This window comes from Dipodomys merriami, unplaced genomic scaffold (genome assembly GCF_024711535.1).
Source record: "Dipodomys merriami isolate MVZ:Mamm:240054 unplaced genomic scaffold, mDipMer1.0.p SCAF_10, whole genome shotgun sequence".
Taxonomy (NCBI): Eukaryota; Metazoa; Chordata; class Mammalia; order Rodentia; family Heteromyidae; genus Dipodomys; species Dipodomys merriami.
The window spans coordinates 34,059,548-34,084,198 of NW_027202271.1; the positions used below are offsets into that span (position 1 = coordinate 34,059,548).

At 40.5% G+C, this 24,651-nt stretch overlaps 1 long non-coding RNA gene across 1 annotated transcript in view; it reads right to left on the reverse strand.

Annotated features, from left to right (window-relative positions):
• Positions 1–2,298: 2,298 nt before the first annotated feature.
• LOC138837836 (uncharacterized) overlaps positions 2,299–24,651 on the reverse strand; it is a 45,589-nt gene continuing 23,236 nt past the window's right edge. Inside the window, exon 4 of the long non-coding RNA XR_011375466.1 lies at positions 2,299–2,440. This is a non-coding gene — a long non-coding RNA (uncharacterized lncRNA). The remainder of the gene's footprint in view (positions 2,441–24,651) is intronic.

Here is a 24,651-nt window from a genome sequence, read left to right on the forward strand (position 1 = left end):
AAAAAAATAAATAAATAAATAAAAATAAAAAAGAGCATTTTCCTGCTGACTCATGATATTGAGCATTTATTTGTTGGTCATTTGGACTTCTCCTTCACCTTCTCTTTTTCCTTCTCCTTCTTTTTGTCTTTTATTTGTTTATTTCACTATGAAAAAGTCCCAGCATTAATATCTCTGGGAGCCTGGGATATAAAAGTCATTTACCATGGAGCACTATGTACCTCTAACAATGTCACAATGTAACTGTCAAGAAGCCCCAAAAATGAAAAAAAGAAGATACCACAAAACTAAGAGCAATACTCCTATATCTTAGGGAAAAAATGCTGGGAGATGATCAGTCTCTGGAAATTTGTGGTGTCATCTAACTTACCATTCATAGCCTGAAAGTGATCTGTATGGCCATCTTGATGAGACACCCTAGTGGACTGACCAGATCTGTTTCCTTTGACAGGAGGGAAGGAGAATTCAGGTAGGCCCATGGAGACAAGACTAGTTCTGACTGCATGAAAAATATGGCACCATAATCAATCCTTTGCTCAAGACTTTGGATTTTACCCCCCAAATCACCTTTGAGGCGAGACATACAGAAATGGTTAAGATGAGGAATAGGATACATAATTTGGATCACTCTCAGATAACAAGCTCATGTGCTGGGGCACAGGATTGAATTTTACACAAAACCTTCAGTTCCAATATTAAACATGTTTACATTCTTAATTGGTCAGTAAGCCACATCAAATCCCCATACTCCAATGATTCATTCGGAAAAGTTCATAAACAAGCACCAACTCTGGGATCTTCCACACTGATTCTCTTGGATTGAGAAATGGAAATACGTTAAAGCTGCAAACCTCTGGGCAGAACCTGGGGTGAGATCATCTTTGGAAATGGGAGAGGAACCAAGAGCAAAGATTAATGGGGCTTTGGGAAGGCAAGTTTAAACAATGTGTGTGTGGATCTGAAATAACTGTAAACTAATTGCAAAGAGGAAAAGATGTGGCTGTACATTTTGGCCATTCTGTAAAACAGCTGCATCGTGCTGCCTTTTGACTATCACCAGCCAACTATGGTTTACAATTAAAGCCCAAGTTTCAATACTCCCTCCAACTGGTGGAGAAGAAGGACCAAAGAGGAGGATGAAGAAGATGAAGGGGAGGCACGAGAAGGAAAAGAGGAGGCCAGGGAAGATTCAGTGCTAAAGAAGGACTATGAGTTTCAGTGCTTTAAAAATATCCTAGAACTCTCCCCTTTCCCTAAAGTTTTGAATGCCATGATGTATCTGACCCAGCTTTTAAATATATATATATATATATATATATATATATATATATATATATATATGTATATATTGGCTTATGAGAACTTCGACAAAACATTGCTGATCTTCCCATAATCCAAGATGGAGAAAGACATGTCTCTAGCAGTGATAAGCAACCCTGAGATTTATAATACTCAGCCTGGGCTTGTAAATACCAAATTTATGAAAACTACTGGAGGTCAACATAAGTAGATGAAAAGCAACATTAAATTGTTTTTCCCATCTTTCTTCTATTCTACAGAGTAAACATTTTCGGTTGCCTGCCTCTAACTTCCTGCTATGGGAATCCATTAAAGCTATTGCCATTTTGAATAAAAGAAAAGGTTACTCTATAAAGAAAAAAGGTCTTCTTAAAAAAAAATAGCCAGTCTGGGAATGTGGCTTAGTGGTAGAGTGCTTGCTTAGCATGCAGGAAGCCCTGGGTTCGATTTCTCAGAACCACATAAACAGAAAAAGCCAGAAGTAACACTGTGGCACAAGTGGTAGAGTGCTAGCTTTGAGCAAAAGAGGCTCAGGGGCATTGCCCAGGCCCTGAGTTCAAGCTCCAGGACTCGCAAAAAAATAAAATAAAAATAAAAATAGGCAAAGCACTTATGTTAAATCTCAAGGTCAGCAGAATATTTTTTAAAAAACATCAACAGCTAATGGTCTAAGACCAAGTCCAAAAAAGTAAGAAAGGTCACAGAGGGCATTCATTTCTCCAAGTCCAAGCCATATATGAGATAAAGAGGCAGTGTCACTGAGGGGATTGGACAGGGCCCAGCCCATAACTGATTCACAAACATACAGGGAGTATTAACTACCAAACAGAGTCGTCTAGACTCTCTGTTAAATCTTACCCCAATTCAATCTTCATACCTAGGACTAAGGAGGATGGAAGAATAGGAATTAGCTATTTCAATTATCTTACATTCCCACTGGACATCAACTTTTTTTTTAGATTTTATTGTATTTATTGGAAGCCTCAGGTACACAGATAATCTAAGCAGAAAGGAACCTTGCCTGTTCACTTTCTTACAAAAGCCAGGGTAACTTTCCATGAGCATCTCTGGGTAAGTGTGATCATGAATTCCATATCCCACTCTGCATTCTGTGTTTCCAGGCACAGAGTTGTACTTGAGCCTAGGAGAGATAAGAGAAAACTTGTGGAAATTGAACATACACTGGACTACTGGGATGGGCAACCCTCCCACGCAGCACCAGCAGCAACTGGCTCAAGTTGGGTCAGGTTATGACTGCAGCCAAAGATTCTGGGTGAGTAAGGCCTTGACAGGCCTGTGGACAGAAAAAGGAAAACAATGTACCAATCTTTCACTTAGAGCAGCAAGCATGAATCAGAAGTAGGCTGAATGGGAAGGTGGCTCAGTGGTAGAGCACTTGCCTTGCATGCTTGAGGCCCTGGGTTCAATTCCTCAGCACCACATAAGCAGAAGTGGTGCTGTGGCTCAAGTGGTAGAGCACTAGCCTTGAGCTGAACAGCTGAGGGACAGCACCAAGGCCCAGAGTTCAGGCCCCATGACCAGACTGCCTCCCCCCAAAAAAGCAGGCTGAGTGAAGGAGTAAGACACAGAAGGAGGGCAAGTCTTGCAGGACGGTCCCACACCTACAGTGGCAAAATCTTACATTGCCAGGATTGATTGTGGTTGTTAGGTTTTTAAAGAGGCTGCCGAGTAAGAACAACACCACACACGTGGTATTCAGGTAAGGGGTAGGTTTACTCATCGTTCAGGCTGGCACCAGGCCATGCTGGCCCTCCACGAGGCTGGGAAAGAGGGTGTCTGGCCCTGGGCTAGGCCTTATCTAGGGTAGAGGCAGGGAAAGGTAAAGGGAGATGGGAGATAGGACCAGGTGGGAAAAAGGTGTGGCCACATTGAATCCAGATGTAACCTCAGCAGATGCAGATGTGACCTCTTCCAGGTATGCCAGTTGCCTAGGTAACGCAGGTACTGGGCAGAGTCTTGGGTGCGAGGAGGGTGGAGTCTGCTCGCCATCCAAGAGTGGACCTTATAGTGGTCACAATCCAGATGGGTTTTGAACCTGGTTTGGGTTGAGGTAGCTAGTAAGGAGTCACGCCGGACACAGGAAGAAAAAAAAGAGCAAGTATGCTATTCTATTTGCAGATTTGTAAAATCTGTCATTTATTTACCTTACATGCCAGACCTGCTAAGTACATGACTTTTTGTGAATTATCCAATCACATGACAGATATTAAAATCATTAGCAATTCTCCCCTTTCTCCCCACTCTCCCAAACTGCCACACTTCCATATCCAAAGCCTACCTGATCCCATAACATTAGTTTTCCTCATCAAAGCATGGCCTCAAGTCTTAATCTTCTCCCTATTCACCTTTTCATTATGCCTATGACATATCAGAAAAGTCATTAAGCCCACTGAATCCTGTTTTGTGTTCATTTGTGCCAGAAAGACACAGAATTCTACCATCTCCACATTCCCCTCTGAAACTCAGGGTGACCAGCTTAAAGCTGTGTCTCTGGCAGGTGAATAGAAGCAGGGATACGTCAGTCTTGGTATGGGAAAGAATGTCAATGACTGGATGAGTGTGGGTGATGAAAAATCATCCCCAGGCCACTGGGAATTTGCCACGCTTGATGATTAAATGACTGGGGGGCGGGGGCAGGGAGGGGTGGAATCTGCATGTCCAGCCAAACTCCTACCCTTGGTCTGCAATCGAATAGCTGCCCAAGATAGGAAGTATAAAATCACATGATTTTTGAATTGCCAGAAATGGCATTCCTCTCATGTTTTTATAGAGCACCCCAGCGTTGTAATTAAGGAACTCAGCAGGGAGCCTCAGCTCAAGGCTAACTAAATGAATTCTGATGTGCTTGGATCAGGAGAAGTGGGATTGTATGATATTTCTGATTTTTAGTGTTTCCTCTTGATAGTACAAATCAACTGCAGTTTCCCTCAGCTTAGCTTTGATTATCTAATTAGAGCCTAATTGCTGAGCTCTGTATGAATAACCAACTCAACACTCTAAGTATGAGTTTTTCTTACCTGGGAAATTACCTTTCCTTTTCAGATCTCTCTCTCTGGACCCCTGAACACTAAACATGATGAAAAGAGGGTACAATCCTGCATGAGAAGCAAGAAAATTACCTGACTAGGGGGGTTATGAAAAGCCATGGAAACTTTGGAAATGTTCTGTTTTAAATTCTAAATGTGCCTAGGATTATCCCACTGGATCAGAAAGAGAATAAATGACTTTCATCTCTGTAGTTTACTAGGATTTGACCTTGGGCAATCTATGGCATAGTACTGAATTTCAGTTTATTCATCTGACAAGTGTCATCATGAGTTGTCAATTCACAAACTTGCTGCTAGGTTAAACCCTAGCTTGAGTTAGCATGATCTTCCTCCAGCCAGCCTCTGAGCTAAGAATATCACATTGGCTTTAAAGGTCATGACAATCCTGCAAGGTGAGTCTTTAACTGTGTCATCCTGAAGAAGAGACTAAGACACAAAGAGTCCAAGTCAGTGACCTAAGGTTCTTCCTGCGGGTAAAGCACTGGGATCACAAGGATATCTTGTTATTTTTGCATGCATCACAATGCATAAATGTTCAATTTGAAATCTTTCTTCCTCCTGGGCAATAGTGAACCCAATTCAGAGACAAACATCTTATCCTTGAAAAAAGAAGTTTTCTGATGTCATACACTAGGGAAGGAGGGAGTGAAACTCTCTTCCTCCAACTCCCCCTCCCCCCACCAGATACTCCCACCTAAGGGTTACTTGGTCAATGGTTTGATAGAGAAACCATTACAGGGATTCAAAAGAGGCACAAGCACTTGGGGAAAGCCTGTGGATGGCTATTTTCCTGGACTAATGGATTCTTCACTGGTCTTAGCATAGGGTAGAGGACTGCCCTTACATTTGTGGCAAGTCTAGGAGCTGTAGCCCATGAGACAATCTCTGAAGACAACTTAGTCATCAAGAAGGAGAAATGTTTTCCTCATTGTATTTGTAGTGAGATGTGCAACATATACTCCCCTGAGCTGAAAGAAGACTCAATAGGCCAACTTCATAGACTGCTAGAGTTACTAGCCTTTGTAACATTTGGAACAGAAGACTTAGCATCAAAGTGATCTCAGCTTAAAGTTCCTTTTGGGAATAGGGCCTCTGAATTCTACCATACCTCACTTCCATGTCACTTTCAAGTACTGTCCCATGGATAAGCTACTGCTGTGGTCTATCCTGTCTTTAACCACTAACTTTGATGTTTGGATCAGGGGAGAAGTAAATGTCCCCATCCCCTAATCCCCTGCCCCTGATTCACAAATCTGTCTGCTGTCTCCTCTGGAATCTCATCTCCAGATCTTCAAAGTTTTATAGATTTTTCAACTCCAAGAAAGAAATCTCCAACCATTCTTTACTGAACTCATTCTTGGACCTCCTCTGGCCCTTCTTGCTCCCACTGGGAACTCTTCCCCTCTGTGGTAGCTCCAAGTCTTCCAAGCCTCACTTGGCAGGAGATTTGGAGGCAAGATAGAATTCAACATGATTTCTAGCAGGCTGTTGAATTACTATTCTCTTAACTTACAAACCCTGCATTCCCCAACTTGTGCCCTCAAGTATATAGTTAGTTCTAAATGCTTTGCTCCTTGTCATCAACCAACTTCCTTACACTTACCCCTAAACATGAAACAGCCCCTGATTCACACTCTCCTCTCCACACCTAGTCATTTTATCAACCTGGTTGCAGAGTCTGGGTGTATAACCCATAAAATGCCTTATGCCACAGTTTCAAGCCCTCTCATCTCAATAACCTTTAATTTTACTTCTGTTCTGTTATCCACATGAATAACCACACCCTAAATCTGGTCATCTCACAGAATTGCTTCACTGATGTAAACTTAATCTCCAATATTTTACAGACGGACTACACAACCTACTTAAGCCTCCAGCTCTCTCTCTCTCTCTCTCTCTCTCTCTCTCTCTCTCTCTCTCTCTCTCTCTCTCTCTCTCTCTCTCTCTCTCTCTCTCTCTCTCTCTCTCTCTCTCTCTCTCTCTCTCTCTCATTCCTCTAAACCTGTTTTTCAACTTCATAAAAAGTGCTAGTCTTTGACCCAGAGCTCAATCAGCTTAAACTACCTCTTCAGTCCTTATCAGTAATTTCCATATCCTTGTTCCATTGTGCTTCTTCTAAAGGAGTCTATCAAAATCCTAAACTTGAATCTTTTCTAAATCCCTCTTTTCCCTCTGATACTGTACTTTCCCAGGCAATGAGACAATGTAGGAGAAAAAAATTACACACTATACTTCTACAAACACCTGTGCTACATCCCTAAATACTACCTCTGTGATTGTTCTTTGTGTCCGCAGTTCTTTCTCACCATCATTCCCCATAAATGCTACTTCAAATCCTTACCATACTCAACTTACTCACCCTTGGTCAATTCTGCACTACAAAACACTGGGATCAGGTAGGAATACTTGCAACTTCTAGTCTAGATCTAAAGATTTAAAGTCATCTACACCCATATCCAGAAATTGACAAACTGACTCTAAAAGTCATGTGGCTGTGCAAATAACCTACCCTAGCCAAAACAACAGTTGAGTTTCAAAAGTTACTTTGTTGTTAAAGTTGCCAATGGTATAATAAAGGTAGTCACAGAGCAATTGATTTATTTTAAGTAAATTAAATATATATATACATACACACACACACATACACACACACACACACACGCACACACACACACACACACACACACACACACACACACACACACACACACACACACACACACACACACACACACACACACTGGCACATAGATCAATGGAACAGAAGCCCAGACATAGATCTTCCTTGTACATATTACTCATTTCTCAATGAAGACACAAAGGCAAAGGTAAAAGAACAGTTGTTTTAACAGGTGCTAAAACAAGTGAATGTCAATATTCAGCAGATGAGGTTTGATCCATACCTCACACCACTTATAAAAAATTAACTGACAAATGGATCAAAACAGACAACTACAAGGTATTGTGTGTGTGTGTGTCCTGGGGCTTGAATTCAGGACCTAGGCACTGTGCCAGAACTTTTATGCTCAAATCTAGCACTCTACCATTTGAGCCACAGCTCTACTTTTGATGTTTGGGTGTTTAATTGGAGATAAAAGTTTCAAGGACTTTCTTGCCCAGGCTGGCTTCAAACCATGATATTCTCAGATATCAGCCTCCTGAGTAGATATGATTACAGGTGTGAGCCACTGATGCCTGGCAAAAACTACAAAACTTTTAAAGGAAAGTACTAGAGAAAAACATCATTGACTTAGAGCTGCAAAAGATCTCTAGTATACACAAGAAATGCATGATCCTAAAAGAACAATCTGATTAAGTAGATTTTATTAAATGTAAAATATCTTTTCAAAAGATACTGTTAAGAGAATAAGAAGACAAGTCACAGCTAGAGAAAATGTTTGTACATATCCTGATAGAAGCTTTATATACAGAATATGTAAAAACTCTGAAAATCCAACAAAAGGTAAGCAAGAGCTGAATATATATATATATATTTCTTCATAAAAGGCATATAGATGGCAAACAACCTATGAAAATAGCTTCCACAGCATTAGTTATTAAGAAAGTTCAGGGCAGGGAATGTGGCTTAGTGGTAGAGTGCTTGCCTAGTACTCATGAAGCCCTGGGCTCGATTCCTTAGTACCACATAAACAAAAAATAAAAGAAATTAAAGAAAATTCAAGTTAAAGTAATGTTGAAGTATTTCTTCACATGCATTAAACACTCTACCCCTTTGGGAAGAAGTAGACATTGCTTTTGGCATTGATTACAATAGTTCACATAAAGCCAGGCACTGGTGGCTCTGCCTATAATCCCACATCTAGTTTATAATCAGAATATTTAGTTTCAATGCCAACCTGTGCAGATGAATCCAAAAAGCTTTTATCTCTAGTTAGCCAGCAAAAAAATTGGAAGTGGAGGCGTGGTTCAAGTGGGAGAGTACAAGCCTTGAAAGAAAGAGCTAAGTATGGAGGCCAGAGTTCAAGTCCCGGTACTGCTCCCTCCCAAAAGAAGACAGTTTCACATAATGGCAGGTCTAGAAATGCTTGCTGTTCCAACAGTCAGATGAGATCTGTGATCCTGTGATCATGGGTGTGATCTCTTACCCTCTAGTTGTCCCTGCTGCCAAGTGTTTCTGAGACTGATGTATAACTGACCTCATAGAATAGAGAATGACAGCAAAAGTGACTTTGGGAGAACAAGGAACTGATTATTTTCAGTACTCCTTCCATTTTTCCATCCCTGTAGCTAACAGGACAGTATACCTAACCCAGTCCTTGAATCATCCCACTGGCAATTGATAAAGTCCCCTCTGTTGGCTTTTCCCCTGTCAAATCATGAAGACTTGACTTTGATCCACAATCAGGACCAGGACTTCAGGATTTACCTTCATGGGTTTACATGGCATAAGCCTAAGAAACTATCAGCCATTTGAGTTACTTGGGGCTCAGAAAACATGCAGGACATGATAGGACACAGAGTGACAATAAATACAGAGCTGCAGAATGGAGAGTTGGCTCTGTTTTAGCAGTACTGGTATTTGAAGTCAGGATCTAGTGCTTGCTAGGCAGGTACTCTACCATGTGAGCTGTGCCCCTAGCTGAGAATTGGTGCTAAATGCTTTTTTAAAAAAGGAGATGTACTTTTTTCCTCTTGGTTTATTTATGGCAAGTATTGGAATTTAAACCCTAGGCTTTGGGATAGTTGGGCAGATATTCTACCTAATGAGTCACTCTACCAGTCCTTTTTAGTGTGGTTATTTGAGATAGAGTCTCATGTTTTGCCTGGGCTAATGTGGGCCCCATTCTTTCTATTTACCCTTCCCACTGTAGGTAGGATGACAGGCACATGGTACTGCACTAAGCTACTGGATGAAATGGAGTCTTGTGGACTTTCTTGCTTAGGCTGGCCTCAAACCAATGTTCTCTAAATCTCTGCCTGCTAACTAGCTAGGATTACAGGACAGGTATGAGCCACTGTGACTGGACCTTTCTTGGATTTTTGAGACAGGATTTTGGTAGTTAGTCCAGGGTGCCCTCCCACTTACTATGCAATCCAAGCTGGCCTTGAACTCATGATCCTCCTGACCCAGCCTCCCAAGTGCCGATATGTATCACCATGCCCTGCTTCAAAAACTACACTTTTAGAGCACTGCCTTTGTTCTCTTTAGCATATGCTTCATTCACCTGGATTGTCATTTTGCACTCTTACTCCAACTGGACTGATGATACACATTTTCTGTAAAACTGACAGTTGATGGATAGATTATCACTTGCCATCCACAGGGGACTGATTCCAGGACAGGGACCCATATACCAACATCACAAGTGCCCAGGTAATCCATACACAATGGTACAGAATTTGCATATCACCTATGCACTTTCTCCCATCTATTTAAATCAACTCTAGATTGCTTATAATACTTAATACAATGTAAATGTGCATAAGCAGAGGAAATAGGACAAAAAAGTCTGAACATGCTTGATATAGAAGTAATATTTTTTATACTTTTGAGTCATTAGTTGGTTGAATGAATGCATGTAGAACTCCCAGAAGCCTGTCTTCTCATTTGTTTAGGATAGATTCACCATTACTCAGCTCACCTTGCATCTGGATTGTTTTCTTTAATCATTAAATACTATAGTAAAAGGGACTAATATATAAATGGAGTCAACATCTCTCTAAACCCTCACCCTTTAGTCTTATTCGTTCACATAAATGAAAGTGCAGAAAAATCTGACAGCTTATCCTGTATTATAACAAGGGATATGTACAAATGCCTTCAGTTATAATCCTGGCTCCAACATATTCCACAGGCAATATCCTCACAGCAAAGTGTTTCTTAATAAAAAGATAAAATCTGTCTTTAGAACATTTAGTAAACTTTGAATTGATTCACAAGGTTTTGCTGAAAACTCCTGATCTAAAATAGGATGATGACTGGCACGTTAATCCTCCAATCCAAAGCATATCAGTTAAGAGCGATCATTCACAATATGCTCCCTCTAATATACAGTCTGGTAAGAGTTTTCACTATTCTTCTAACAAGTACATCAGAAGGTTTCACTTTTTCCATTTTTATAGTAGAAAACATTGAAGCTTAGAAATAAAAAATAGCTTAATTTCACAAAGCAAGCAGAGGTGCTGAACTTGAATCAAAGCCTGTCAAATACCAGAGCTGAAATTTGACTTTTCGATAGCAATGCTTATATTGCTTACTGTAAATGGAGCTTTTTATCTATACTTTCTTGCTCTTGCTACCTAGAGGGATTTGAAATTAAATAGTCTTCCTACTGGACCAGGCAATGAATTTGTAAGTTAACATTTCAATGTGAAAAAATGAGCTAAATTCTAAAACAATAGTTCAAATTTAGATATTTTATTCCAATACAAGGTGTATCACTTTGTAAATATGTAAACTAGTTATACGCGTCTCTAATGGTGCTGCTCTTAGACATTTGTATAATTTAGTTTCAGCATCTTTGAAAACACAGTAAAATATCTTTGAATAAGCAAAGACAATAGTTATTCTTTGGAATTTCCTAAGTATTAGTGACAACAACAGTAATAATAATTTTAAAAAGTCCTTATGTCTCACATCTAATGGAGTTATGGGTTTTACAAGTTCACTAGCAGTGTAAACAATGCAATATGGCAAACAAAAAAATCTAACAGACGTTTCCTAATTCTACTTGCTGACATTTTACATAATAACTGCCAACAAACTTAATTCCTTTTGCAATTCATCTTTTCTAGATTGCCTCTGGGATAATATTAATTATTTTAACAAACTGAAAACTACATACTTAATAGCAAAATACACATTGAAATGAAAGTATTACATTTATCAGCAAGAGAATATGTAATGACTAAAAAATACAATTGCTTTTTTAAGGCAAGCTTATCCAAACATGCACATCAACTTTTTTTTCACTTTTCATTTCAAAAAGTATTTCCAGAAAAGATCAAGATGTAATGAAGAATGATATATTCAAACAGGAGGGGAAGAGACTTAATACAATAGAATGCATAATTAGGTCACAGAATTTTGCTCCTCGTGTGCTCTATCTTTGGGATCCACTAGTATTCAACACTATTGCTATTGGCAGTGAAGCATTTTTCTCTCTCAAGAGGAGAAATGTGCTATCGTTGGCACCAACTCACTCTGGATTTTCAAAATTCCACTTGAGCTATGCTCTCTATGCTGGGCTTTGACACTGTGAATTGTTATCAAAGAGGAAGTAAGATAAAACACTGGGCTGAGTTCATTTTAGGCCACTGACTTATCTGAATCCCTATTTCAAGAAAAGACATAACAAAGCAACGGTAGTCTTTATTTTTTCTATGGAATCCTACTTGCCAATGCCATTTCATGCTGTCTAAGCAACAAGGAATCAGCACAAGTCCCTACACTATTTTCTGCAATATATGCCTATACTTCAATGCCATACCTCCGCTTTGCCACAGCAACGTGAGAGAATGGGAGGAAATGGCGTGATAAATATATTAAGATGACTAGCAGGAAGCTTCACTTACAAAGGCCTAGCATGGCTTCAAAAGTTTCCGAAGGGAACTGCCTAGAAAAGCTATTTGGCTATTCAAGCATTCAGCTTGCTTTTAAATACCAAGCCATCTTTATGCAGTATTCTCTAAGCTTTCCAAGACTTTTCACAGTGCCATTGAATGTGTAAGCATCCATGATGAAGGAGAATTTACTACAGTTAACCTGACCTAACCCAAGGTCAGGAATCATGTCATACTGATATTAGCTGCATCAGATAAACTAGAGGCACTCTAAGCAGAACAGTAGAGTTTCTGGGCAGGAAACTAGAAAGCCTAGGATATAACCATCCAGAAATACTTTTTTTAAAGAGAGAATGGCTGAGTATGGGTGGCTCATGCCTGTAATCCTAGCAACTCAGGAGGCTGAGAACTGAAGATTGCAGTTCAAAGCCAACCAGGGCAGGAAAATCTGTGAGACTCTTATCTCCAATTAATCGGCAAAAAGCTAGAAGTGGAGCTATGGCTCAAGTGGTAGAGTGTTGGCCTTCAGCAAAAAAAATTCTAGGACAGTGCCCAGGCCCTGAGTTTGAACTCAGGGCCAGCACCAGAAACAAAACAAAAAGAGAGAGAGAGACAGACAGAGAGGGAGGAGAAAGAAGTCAGATAACATGCTTTTGTAAATAATTTTTAAAGATTATTGTCTTTAGTTTTATCTGGAATTTGGGTTCAAATATGTATGTCCCCTCCTCATTTTTTGTTGTTGTTGTTGTTGGTTGTGGGGCTTGAACTCAGGTCCAGGGCGCTGTCCCTGAGCCTCTTCATACACTCTACCACTTGAGCCACAGCACCACTTCCAGATTTTTGGTTTTTTTGGTTTTTTGTTTTTTATTGTTGGTTGTGGGGCTTGAACTTAGGGCCTGGGCACTGTCCCTCAGCTCTTCAGCTCAAGGCAAGTGCTCTACTGCTTGAGCTCAGTGCCACTTCTGGTTTTCTAGTGGTTTATTGAAGATAAGAGTCTCACAGACTTTCCTGCCTGGGTTGGCTTTGAACTGCAGTCCTCAGATCTCAGACTCCTGAGTAGCTAGGATTACAGGCATGAGCCACCGGCACCCAGCTTACCACTTCCAGTTTTTCAGGGGTTAATTGGAGTTAAGAGTCTCATGGGGACTTTTCTATCTGGACTGGCTTTGAACTGAGAGAGACAGAGAGAGAGAGAGAGAGAGAGAGAGAGAGAGAGAGAGAGAGAGAGAGAGAGAGGAGAGAGAGAGAGAGAGAGAGAGAGAGAGAGAGAGAGAGAGAGAAAGAGAGAGAGGGGGGGGGAATAAGGGAGGGAGAGAGAGGGAGGGAGAAGCTTACCATTAATGTTTATCAGACACATTAACAGTGGCCCCAGTGAGAAGGCTAGGCAGAGAACCTGGAAGCCATCCTCCCCAAAACTGAGTGACTAGAATTACAAGTGTAAACAACCAGCACCCAGCTCCTCTCCTCCTTTTAATGCCAGTACTGGAGCTTAAACTCAGAGCCTTGCACTCTTGTTTAACATTTTTGCTCAAGGCTGGCACTCTACCACTTGAGTAATACCTCCAGTTACAGTTTGTGGGTTAACTGGACTATCTTATAAATTTGTCCATCCAGGCTGGCTTTGAGTCTCAGTCCGCATATCTCAGTCTCCTGAGCAGCCAGGATTCCAGTCATGAGCTCCTGGTTTATGTATGTCCTTTAAAACTCATCTTTGGAAACCAATGCATGAAGAATGTGAGGCTATTTCTTTTATTCAATTCTCCTATGTAAAGTCTGGTTTATAAAGTGAAATGGCTCTTTGCTGAATGAAATGAAAATAAAAGCCACTATTTATTGAAGGGTCACTATTTACCAGACATGGGTCTCAGCACTTTATGCATTAACAATCATCTGAGATAGTTAATAATGTTACCGCTATTTACAGGCGAGAAACGGGGTTCAGTCAACTCATTCCTCCCCATTAATGCTTGCCCAGAGAATCTCCTTGAAGGAGCCCCTCCCTATAACCTTGCTCCCTCCAGACTTCCTCAACCAATAATTTCTGCCTTTCAACTACATGGCACTAGTACCTTCTTCCCCTCTGGAAACCATCATTCACTATTTGTCTGCTCCTCTGTCTCCCAGGCAACACTGAAAGAGAAGGGACCATGTCTTAGGTTTCTGTATTCTTAGCACCTGCTATACTGCTTAATAAATGTAAGGAAAAAAATCAAGAAACATCTGTGGATGATAAGAACCTAAGAAAAGAACTGGGTGGGAACAAAATACTTAAGGGTGGAGAAACTTATCTAATAGTTATCACAACACTGACTTGGATTTTATATGTGGATACTGCTATAGCTTTCTGTTGCCCTTTCTGCTGAAATAGCCAGCAAATGCCATCATTCTTCTCACACAGAATGACATGGCCTGGAACGTTTGGTGTTACAGTGCTGGATTTCAAGTCCAACTTGAGTTTAGACTCTGATTCTACTGACCCTGGGCTAATCAACCATCTAAACTGCCTTTGCTCCACTATAAGATAGGACCAGCCCTACTCATTCACCTGCCACACGTGTCCACTTTAAGAGAAATCAAACTGCGTGTGTGAATCCATCTAATATGTGTGAAGAACAATGCAAATACTAATGACTACAGTAGCTCAACATCGGGAAGGATATCACTCTGGCTAAAAGGCATAGGACAAAGGGAAGAGAAAGTACTTTCTACTGAGAATCCACTATGTTGCAGACACTACGCATGTGCATCAACTATGTGATCAGACTCATCTAAAGCTTTTTATAAGGGTGTCATATCTTATTGATTTCAAAATCATAATCTTTTCACCAGTGCTCTACCACCTTTATGAGATGTCAGATGTCATTGTACAAAATTGTCAGGCAGTTTCAACCTATGGCTAAAAGTTCTTTCAAGATTTAGAAGCTCTGAAAATATTTGTTATTTAAAACTTAATGGCTAGACATCCGGAGGAACATGTCTATAATGCCACCACTTAGAAGGCTGAGACAAGAGGATCATGAGTTCAAAGCTAGCCTAGGCTACATAACAAGATCTTTTTCTTTTTAATGAAAATAAGCAAACAAAAGCCTTTTGGTCATCTCACACACCTTGGAGTTTATGAAATTGGGTCATCCTTTTACAAGGTGATTACAAATAGCAGCATTCTGCCCTTCCCATATCAGAAGTAACAAACACAGGAGGAGGCAACAATGCTCAATAGGAAATGTACTCATTACTTTGCTCATGTAACTGTAACCCCTCTGAACAGCATTTTTACAATAAAAAATGTACAAAAAAAAGTAACAAACCTGAATGTGATGGAGATCATCCCATATTATTACTGATAGACATGAGATTGAAGGTGTATCCAGGATCTGTGGCCTCCATAAACTTTGTATATGCTACTCTACTATGTGACCTTGCTTGCCAATCTCTGGCAGTATTTGATATTCACAATCATTGCCTAAAACAGACAGCTTGCCTTGGAGCAGAGAGCAGATAAGAAGGCACACTGTGTGTGTAAGAGAGAGAAATAGAAAAGGAGAGAGAAAAACAGAGAGAGTGAAGGAGAGAGAGAGAGATGAAGCTTAGCATTTAGTCTTATCATTCAGACACATTAATAGTGAGGCCCTGCCCCCAATGAGCCCTGAGTGAAAAGGCCAGGCAAGGAGAACCTGGAAGTGATCCTCCCCAAAACAGAAGTGAATTTTCTATACCTTGATGGAAATAGGATGAGAGGCAATGGAGCCACTTGGCTTTCCTTGTTCTCCTAGTTTTAAAATGGGGGAGGGATAGAAATCTAGAATTTATTCTTCTGTTTAAACTAATGGGTAGAAAAGAACAGCTACAAGAGACTTCATAGAACAGAATACACGAAGTCAGGTGCCTGTGGCTCATATCTGTAACCGTAATTACTCAAGAGGCTGAGATCTGAGGATTATGATGAAACCAGCCTAGGCAGGAAAGTCTGTGAGACTCTTCTCTCCAATTAACCACATAAAAGCCTGGAAGAGGCACTGTGGCTCAAGTGGTAGAGCGCTAGCCTGGAGCAAAAGGAGCCCAGGGACAGTTCCCAGGCCAGAGTTCAATCCCAAGGACCTGCAAAAAGCAAGCAAGCAAACAAACAAGAGAGAAAGAAAGAAAGCAAGAAATAAAGAAAGAAAGAGAGCAAGGAAGAGAGCAAGCAAGCAAGAAAGAAAAGAAAGAAAGAAAAAAGAAAGAAAGAAAGAAAGAAAGAAAGAGAGAGAGAGAGGGGGGGGGGAGGGAGGGAGGGAGGGAGAGAGGGAAGGAGGGAAAGGAAGGAAGGGAAGGAAGGAGGAAAGGAAAGAGGGAAGGAAGGAGGGAAAGAAGGAAGGACAGGATGCATGAATGTCTGAAGAGTCTATATAATGTATCAACCCAATTTAAGTATTGTTCCTTCCCCCAAATGTCGAAGTCACCTGTTTAAAGGTCACCCAAGAGTTTAGACCAGCTGTTTTCCTGTGTACATTCATGAGATGTATGAATGAACTTTTCCCCAACCATGCAACTTCCCCATAGCTACTTCACTTGAGCTAGCCAAGCCTGAGATTGGAATGTGGCTGAGTACTGGTATGTGGCTGAGTTTTGGAAATGTTTAATAATAAATAACAATAAGTAATGTATGTATGTATGTATATATTAAACACTCACTATTTTCCAGGAAAAGACAGAGTTTCTCTGGGACATTTTGTTTTCTGACAAAGAGATGAAGAGAAGTAGGTAAGCGAATAAGCCATGCTATGATAGAAGACAAGCCAGGTATTATGACAAGAAGAGGCGTAAGTAAATTCTGAGTGTGGGAAGTGGCAGCAGTGTGAAGACCCAGGGCAATCCATGCAGGCAGAAAGAAACACCACAAAGTGAGATGGATATGAGCTTCATGTCCAGTCAAGGGCATTAGGTTGTGTGGAGAGTCAGGAAAGAGTAGAATTGTACCTAAGTCTCATGAATAACAAGAAAAGGTTTGCCTAATGGGAGGCCATTGGAACCCCAGACCTTGGCATGATGCTCATAGAATCAATCGTGACATTGTGCAGAGACATTGACCACATGTAGGCAAGGTAGTCAGTGAGGCCACTGGCAAGTGATGGATGAAAAGAGAAGAATTAGTGAGAGGAGCAGAATCACCTCATTTTAGTATCATGCCCATTAAACGTGTCATGCCTGGCAGACATCCTATAAACATTAATAAAGACAATTGAATAGAAGTCTAGCTTAATGACCACTTCTGACCTAGAAGTATACATTTCAGAGACATTGGGTTCTAGTGAATCCAACTAAGTAGAAAAGAAAGAAACAGTTGGAGACCCCTTTCTTTAGCCTTATGAAGAAAAGGCTGTAAAAGAGGCCAATGGAAAGGTGATAGGGTAAAGTGGGATGTCTGTATAAGATGGTGCCACTAAGGGATGACCAACAGTGCCAAAGGCAGGGGAATCATGGGATAACAAGCAGTCGCTGGGCAGTCCCACAGCCCTGATGTGAGGTGCTGTAGCAAAGTGCACAGACACAGGCAATTCAGCTTCTCGACTCTTTTCCCATCTTAGGCTTCTATGATTTTGATTATATGCATCCAGCTACAAAACCTCCTCTTTTATTTGTCCTTTATAAACATTCCTGGGTTTGTTTGTTTGTTGTTTTGGTTTTTTTGCTGTTCTCACTTCCTCTACGCATTTAAAACCCAGGGTTCTAAGCCAGAAGGCTGCAAAACTTCTGTGTATAAAGCACAGGGCAGCTCTCCTGCAGTAAGCACTTTGCTATGATGGAGTAAAGAAACCTGTATTGAAGGGCGGAGAGAGAGCACAAAACAAACCTAAACTGAATATTCTACAGCCCGTGCACGTGGCACAGCAACTCTATTGACCTGACCTGCTCTGTCGATCTAAGTGATCTATACTGTAATCACAGGAATGCTCTGAACTGTGTCTATGAGACACCAGAGATGATATACTTCACTAATTTACACTGCTGTCTATGTGAGCTGATGACCACAGAAAATCATTTTCTAAATTTAAAATGTCAACTTAATATATATCACTCTAGTCTACCTTCACTCAAACCTCACTATATGGGGGGATCAGCTTCACCTGTAGACTCTGCTTTCCCCTCTTCCCTCTCCCTCTCCCTCTCCCTTTTCTCGTTTCCCCTTTTCCTTCCCTTCCTTCCTTCCTTCCTTCCTTCCTTCCTTCCTTCCTTCCTTCCTTCCTTCCTTCCTTCCTTCCTTCCTTCCTTCCTTCCTTCCCTCCTTCCTTCCTTCTTTATTTCTTTCTTCCTTTCTTTCTTTTTGTACTAAGTGTGAACTCAGAGCACTTTGCATGCTAGGCAGATGTTCTACCACTGGGCCAGGCTGCTAATCCTTTCTTATGCTAGTTATTTTTTGAGATACATTTTCTCTTTCTGTCCAGGTGTACAGTTGAACCTTGATCTACCCATTTTAGGCTTCCTGTCCCCAGTATGGATGACAGGTGCTCCCTATACCCAACTTCTTCTATAGAGAGGTAGCTTTATACCCAGGCTGGCCTAGGACTATGATCCTGTGGCTCTCAGCTTCCTGAATATAGCTAGGATGATAGACTTGTGCTACCATACCCCGCTATGATTTGAGAAGGGGTCTTATGCGAATAGCTGGGCTAACCTCAAATTGCACTCCTCCCAATCTCAGCTTCCCTAGTAACCAGAATTACAGTCATGAGCCACCTGAATCCAGTTTCAAGCAGTCTTTCTGTAACACTGACCATAAAATAATAATCTTCTTTGAAGATTATTATTATTAGCTTCTCTTGCTCAAGGCTAGCACTGTACCACTTGAACCACAGCACCACTTCTGGCTTTCTCTGTTTATATGGTGCTGAGGAATCAAACCCAGGGCTTCATGCATGCTATGCAAGCACTCTACCACTAAGCCACATTCCCAGCCCATAATAATCTTGATGTCAATTATATCCTATCCTTCCTTTCTTGAAGTCCTTAAGGAGCCTTTTGTCCACCCCAATTGGCACCGGAGGGGACAGCCCAACAATGACAGGTGCGAGAACAAGGAAACAAAGTAAAATTATCGACAAAGCCCCAAAGAGGCTGGTAGCATTATATGGGAGCCATAATACCCTCTTCTTTACTAAACCCAACAATGGCAGCATTTGAAATACTCACAAGCTCCCTCTTATTTTTTTTTTAAAAAAAAAACACCTTTTAAAACTCAAATCCCAGCTGAAAATTGAGCTACAATAAACAGCCTTTTCTCAAGGTCAACCAAATATCTAGTCTTTTTTTTTCTTGTCCAGTGAAGATTTTTATCCTGCATTTGGCAGGGAGAGGTTTATTTCAATAATATTTATATTATATTATATTCTTAAACTAAACCTCAACATAGAGAAAAATATATATCATTCAGTGTCCTTAGCAAAGCCCTTAAGAAGTTGCTGGGTGGAGGGGGTTACCACAATCAGAGAAATGACTTGGGTTTCAATTTAATTCTTATTTGCTCAAATGCCAAAGTAATTTTTCCATGAGGAGAATGAGGTCATTCCCCACAGAAAGGGATCACTGTCTCAAAATTCATATGACCAGGAAACACAAGACCCACATAATGAGAGGTTTCAGAAATGGGAACTAAATAAAGTGGACTTCAGCTGACAAATCTGTACATGTGATTTAAGCCCCAGAGATAAATTACCAGCATACCGTGAATCTTTCACTGTTTTAAGAAAAAGCATTCTCCCATACCAAGCCCATCGCAGGCCAAAATGCCTCCTTCTGCTCAATAACGATGGTGCTTTGCCAGAAATCTGGGTTGGTTGGCTCCTGAGGGTTCCCTTAGTGTCCTTGAGGAGGCAAGACCCTGATGTGGGTGTTGAGGTCCTGAAATGGACTAGGGCAGTGCCACTAGTTCATACAGATATAGAAATACCCGCTGCAGCATGCAGGGAGAGAAAACCCAAGTGCTGCCACAACATCATCAACCCATTTGTTTATACTGTGGCTCTTTATTGCCTTGTCTACTTTTCTAGTTCACACAAGGACAGCATGAAACATGAGAATAAAGAGCCTGGGCCATTTCAAACACTCCCTCACCCCCCTACCCCCCACCCCCACTCTGCTTGATCTTTGTCACTTGACTTTAGGAATTGGTCCTGATTGTTATTTCATTTTTTCATCTTTAAAATGGTGAATGATAATGATAATGGCCACTGAGGGCCAATAAGAATAGGGACTTAGGGGAAAAAAAACTCAACTACTGGGAAGTTCATACATGATAATCATTTCTCTTAGAGTGTTTTCTGGCCCCCAGTTTGGATTCAACAATTCAAAAACAAAACAAAATAAAAGCAAAATACTAGAAATTGTCAAAGGTGATCTAATTGAGATTCCGTTTAGGAAATGAGAGCTCAAAAAAAAAAAAATGTTGGATGCATCCATGGTTACTTGGCTAGGTCACAACAGGATGAAAGAAGAGTTCAGGTTCCCTGATCTGTCCAAGGGGTGAGGCAGGGGGATCAAAAGAGGAAAATGGTATCATGTTTTGAAGAAATATATTACTTCTCCTACCAGAGAAATAGTAGATATTTCCATATACTGGAGGCATGTTTTTCTTTTGTCATTTTTTTAAAGGCCATTGCCTGCATTCATTTAGCCAGACCAGGCTTAGTTACAAGGGAAACAGCTGGTCCAGCTGAGACCTGTCACACAGTCACCCCAAGGCTCTAAATAACCCATTATCTAGCAACAGCAGATTGAGACCATCTGTCACTGTAGGGCACATATGGCCCCACTCGATTGTAAGAATAAGGGTGTCAAAAGTTCATTAATTATGCATCACTTTTCTGGGATGAGCTCTAAGAAAAAACAACGATCCTCCCGGTTTTGTCTCCAATCCTCTAGTTCTCATCAGCGCTTAGATATACTAAAGCCAAGTAAATCAGCAGTCTTCCCGCCATAGCCCCAGCAAATACCAGGAAAGATCCCATTCTTTTGTTTTCTTGCCTTTGGATGAGCTTAAATTCTCCTAAAAACATGTATGACATCCCCCTTGTAAAGAATTCTAAGAACGAAGGTTTACAAATACTGGCTAGTACAACAGAAACATTGAACTTGCTTTCTGTATACTTGAAAGACATAGAAAAACAAAGATGGAGGAGGTAAACAGCTTGGAGTAGATGGAATTGTAACAACAAGAACAGACAAGAAGATTCCTACAGAAAGATGACAAGTGCTGGTGAAGTACGAATGTAAATTAGCAAGGCCATTGTGGAAATCAACATGTAATTTCTTCAAAGCATCGAAAATAGAACCATTATATGATCTAGCAATCTCACTACTAGTTGTATGTCCAAAGGAAATGAAATCAGTATGTCAGAGACATCTGTTTTACCTTGTGTATTGTACAGGTATCCATCATAGGCAACTCAAGTATCCATCAATAGATGCGTGGAGACAGAAAATATGAAATATATACACATATATTTATGTACAATAAAACACTGTTTTATCATTAAAGAAAGAAGTCTTATCACTTGGGACAACATAGTGGATCCTGGAGGCCATTATGTTAACTGTCAAGTATAAACGACAAATACCACATGAGATCACATTGCTGTTAGACAGGAAGAATAAGTCCAAGAGCTCTACTGGACATAAGGCTATACTTAATAACAATGCATATTATTAATGCATATTATTATTATATTATTAAAAATAATTGAACAAGCCCAAAATGGCGACATATACCTGTGATTCCAGTACTGAGGAAGCTAAAGCAGGAAGGTCCTGAGTTCAAGGGTAGCCTAAATTACATATCAAGACTCTGTCCAAAAAAGAATTCAAAAGGAAGAGAAGGGAAGGGGGAAAGGAAGAGGAAGAGGAAGGATATAGGGAAGGGAAAGAAGAAATGGAAGTGAGGGACAGGAAGGACTTTGGAAATCAATTAAGTTACAGTATAAAAATACAGATCCCACCAGGAATCTGTGGCTTATACCTATAATCCTAGCTACTCCAGAGGCAAGATCTGAGGATCATAGTTCAAATCTAGCCTGGGCAGGAAAGTCTGTGAGACTCCTATCTCCACTAAAACTATCCCCCCCAAAATGTAAAAAGACACTCAGGGACAGCATCCAGACTCTCAGTTCAAGCCGCAGGATAAGCAAAAAGAGGAAACAAAACCAAAGATCCCCAGATTTTACCTCTGGAGATTGAGTCGGTAGTTCCTACTTTGGCTTAGAACCAAAAGAATGGCATCCAAACTTTTTTTCCATGGCATATGCTGATACTAACATCTCCTACCTCATTTTCTGACACTCCCTTCCTTATAATTCATTTAGCAATGAGCCATAGGTGTCCCCTGGGGCCTCCCAGTCTCTGAACAGCCTGGTGAAAGCATATATTCTTCCATGAGCTTTGGTAATCTTTCCCTGTATCTGCTCTTGTGCGTAGCTCTATCTTAGCTCATGGCTAAAGTGATGTGTGGAAGCCATGGACCCAGGCTTACTCACTCTAGAATCCCGGGTGTTAGCACAGTGCCCCATTTATCAAAGATATTCAACAAATGTTTGCTGAATGAATAACCCAATGTGTTTCCTTTCAGCTTTAGCTGCCAAGAAACACAGAGCCAATTTCAGTCACCAAGTATAGTAATTAGCTCATTCCAGGTGCCTGCTAACATCTGCTCCCTGGCGCTTTGAGATGGTCTCTGTTCTCTTTTTAGCCCTAATTGACCCATTTCACAGTGATCCCCTTCCACATTAATTTTGGGTCCTCTTCAAATCCTTTTGAAAGAAGGTGGGGTATAAATTCTGGAGAACTCAATACATATATCAGTCCCTCACAAGATAGCTAACATGACTTAAAAGTATATTAAAAGTTCTCAAATCGAATGCTTAATACTTCATCATGCTCTTTAATTGATAAGAATAAAGAACTAGGAGGAAATATTCACCCTGCTGAATGTTCAGTCATTCAACAAATAATTATTGGACATCTAGATGTAAATGTCCCCTTGGAGATATGAATAGACATGAACGACATGGTGAAGTTGCCAGGAATCAGGTGTTGTGGCGTAGATGAGACCTCTATATAAATACAATCTTGCCCATTGTGAATGTGCCCAAGTGTGAATGTCTACACAAAGGATGTGAGAAGACAAGATTTCTGCCTGGAAGTGTCAGGGAAGGCTCCACACGGGCCATACAATCTAACCTACACCTTCAACGATGGTTCATATTTAGACTTATACAGGGCACTCATTCCACAACAATCAAATAATGAGAAAGGAAGATAAACTGTGGGTTGACCAGATACTATTATCTTTGACTAAACTCTAACTATGCACCAAGTATTATAGTACATGTATTTTTTCATCTTTAAATAATTGTACAGGGATAAGCAGATGAAAAAAAACTGAGCCTTAAGGTGAAATGATTTGTCCAAGGTCATACCCACTCAGAGATTTAAACAGCCAACTCTAGGCTTTATGCTTAAACTTCTTTGGGTACTATTTTATTTTATTTTTATGTTGCATGGACACTATTTTGTTGTTGTTGTTGTTGTTAGATAGGTTCTTGCTACGTAGCTCAGGTTGGCCTCCAGCTCACAATCCTTTTGCCTCAGCCTGCCAAGTTGCTGGAATTATAGGTTGTACCAGCATACCCAACTCAAAGTATTTTCATGGAGCAAAGGTTTAAACCTGTAAATAATGAAAGATACCAGAATGACAGGCTGGGGCTTGATCGTAAAAGGCTTCAAAGCCATGGATTCTGATATTGAATCTATTAGCAATGAAGAGTAACTGAAAATTTTTAATATATTTTATTTTTAATTATTTTTATTTTTTAAGTAGTTGTTCAAAGTAGTTGCCATTCAACAGAGCAGTTTATGAAAACAGGGTCTCTTTATCAATATCACCCCCTTTTAGCATTCTCATTCACCCCTCCCCTTCCCTCACTTTGCAACTAAGATTTTTAACAGGAGACAGAAATAAGATAAAGTGGGTAGTAGATATTCTGTACCTATGAATGAATTTCTAAATGAATCAATGAATGAATTTTTGAGTAGATTAACAACATCAAGCAGCACACATAATAGATTGGAAGATAAGACATATTGAGAGACTGAGACCAACATATTAGAAAACAAAAGAGGTAACAGGATCCTGAGTAGGACAGTGATCACTGGAGAGAAAAAAAGGAACAAACATAGACACTGCTCAGACCTGAACTAATGTTAACATCCTGAGTTCCTGTAAGGTCAAAGGTATGCCAAAGAGGCAACAAATGAATGTGGGAGGAAAGGTTTGGGGCTGCAGGACCCCCACTGGGTTTTTCTGTAGCCTGAGGACCAAGGAGGTCAGATAGGGTCACTCACATAGGAGAGGTCATCAAAGCCATGACAAAAATTGGCAAGACTGAGTATACAAAGATAAAAGTATACACAGATAAAGGTCCAAAAGAGATAAAAGGGTGTTAGACCTAACACTGAGAAACAGTATAGGATGTAATAAGGAATCAGAAAATGTCAGTTAATGTCAATGAAGTTTGGAAGAAAGTTTTGTATTTGTTTTTTCCCAGTCCTGAGGCTTGAACTCAGAGCCTGGGTGCTGTCCCTGAGGCTCTTTCTGCTCAGGGCTAGCCCTCTACCACTTAAGCCACAGTGCCACTTCTGACTTTCTGAGTAGTTTATTGAAGAAAACAATCTCACAGACTTTTCTGCCCGGACTGGCTTCGAACTATGATCCACAGATCTCAGCCTCCTGAGT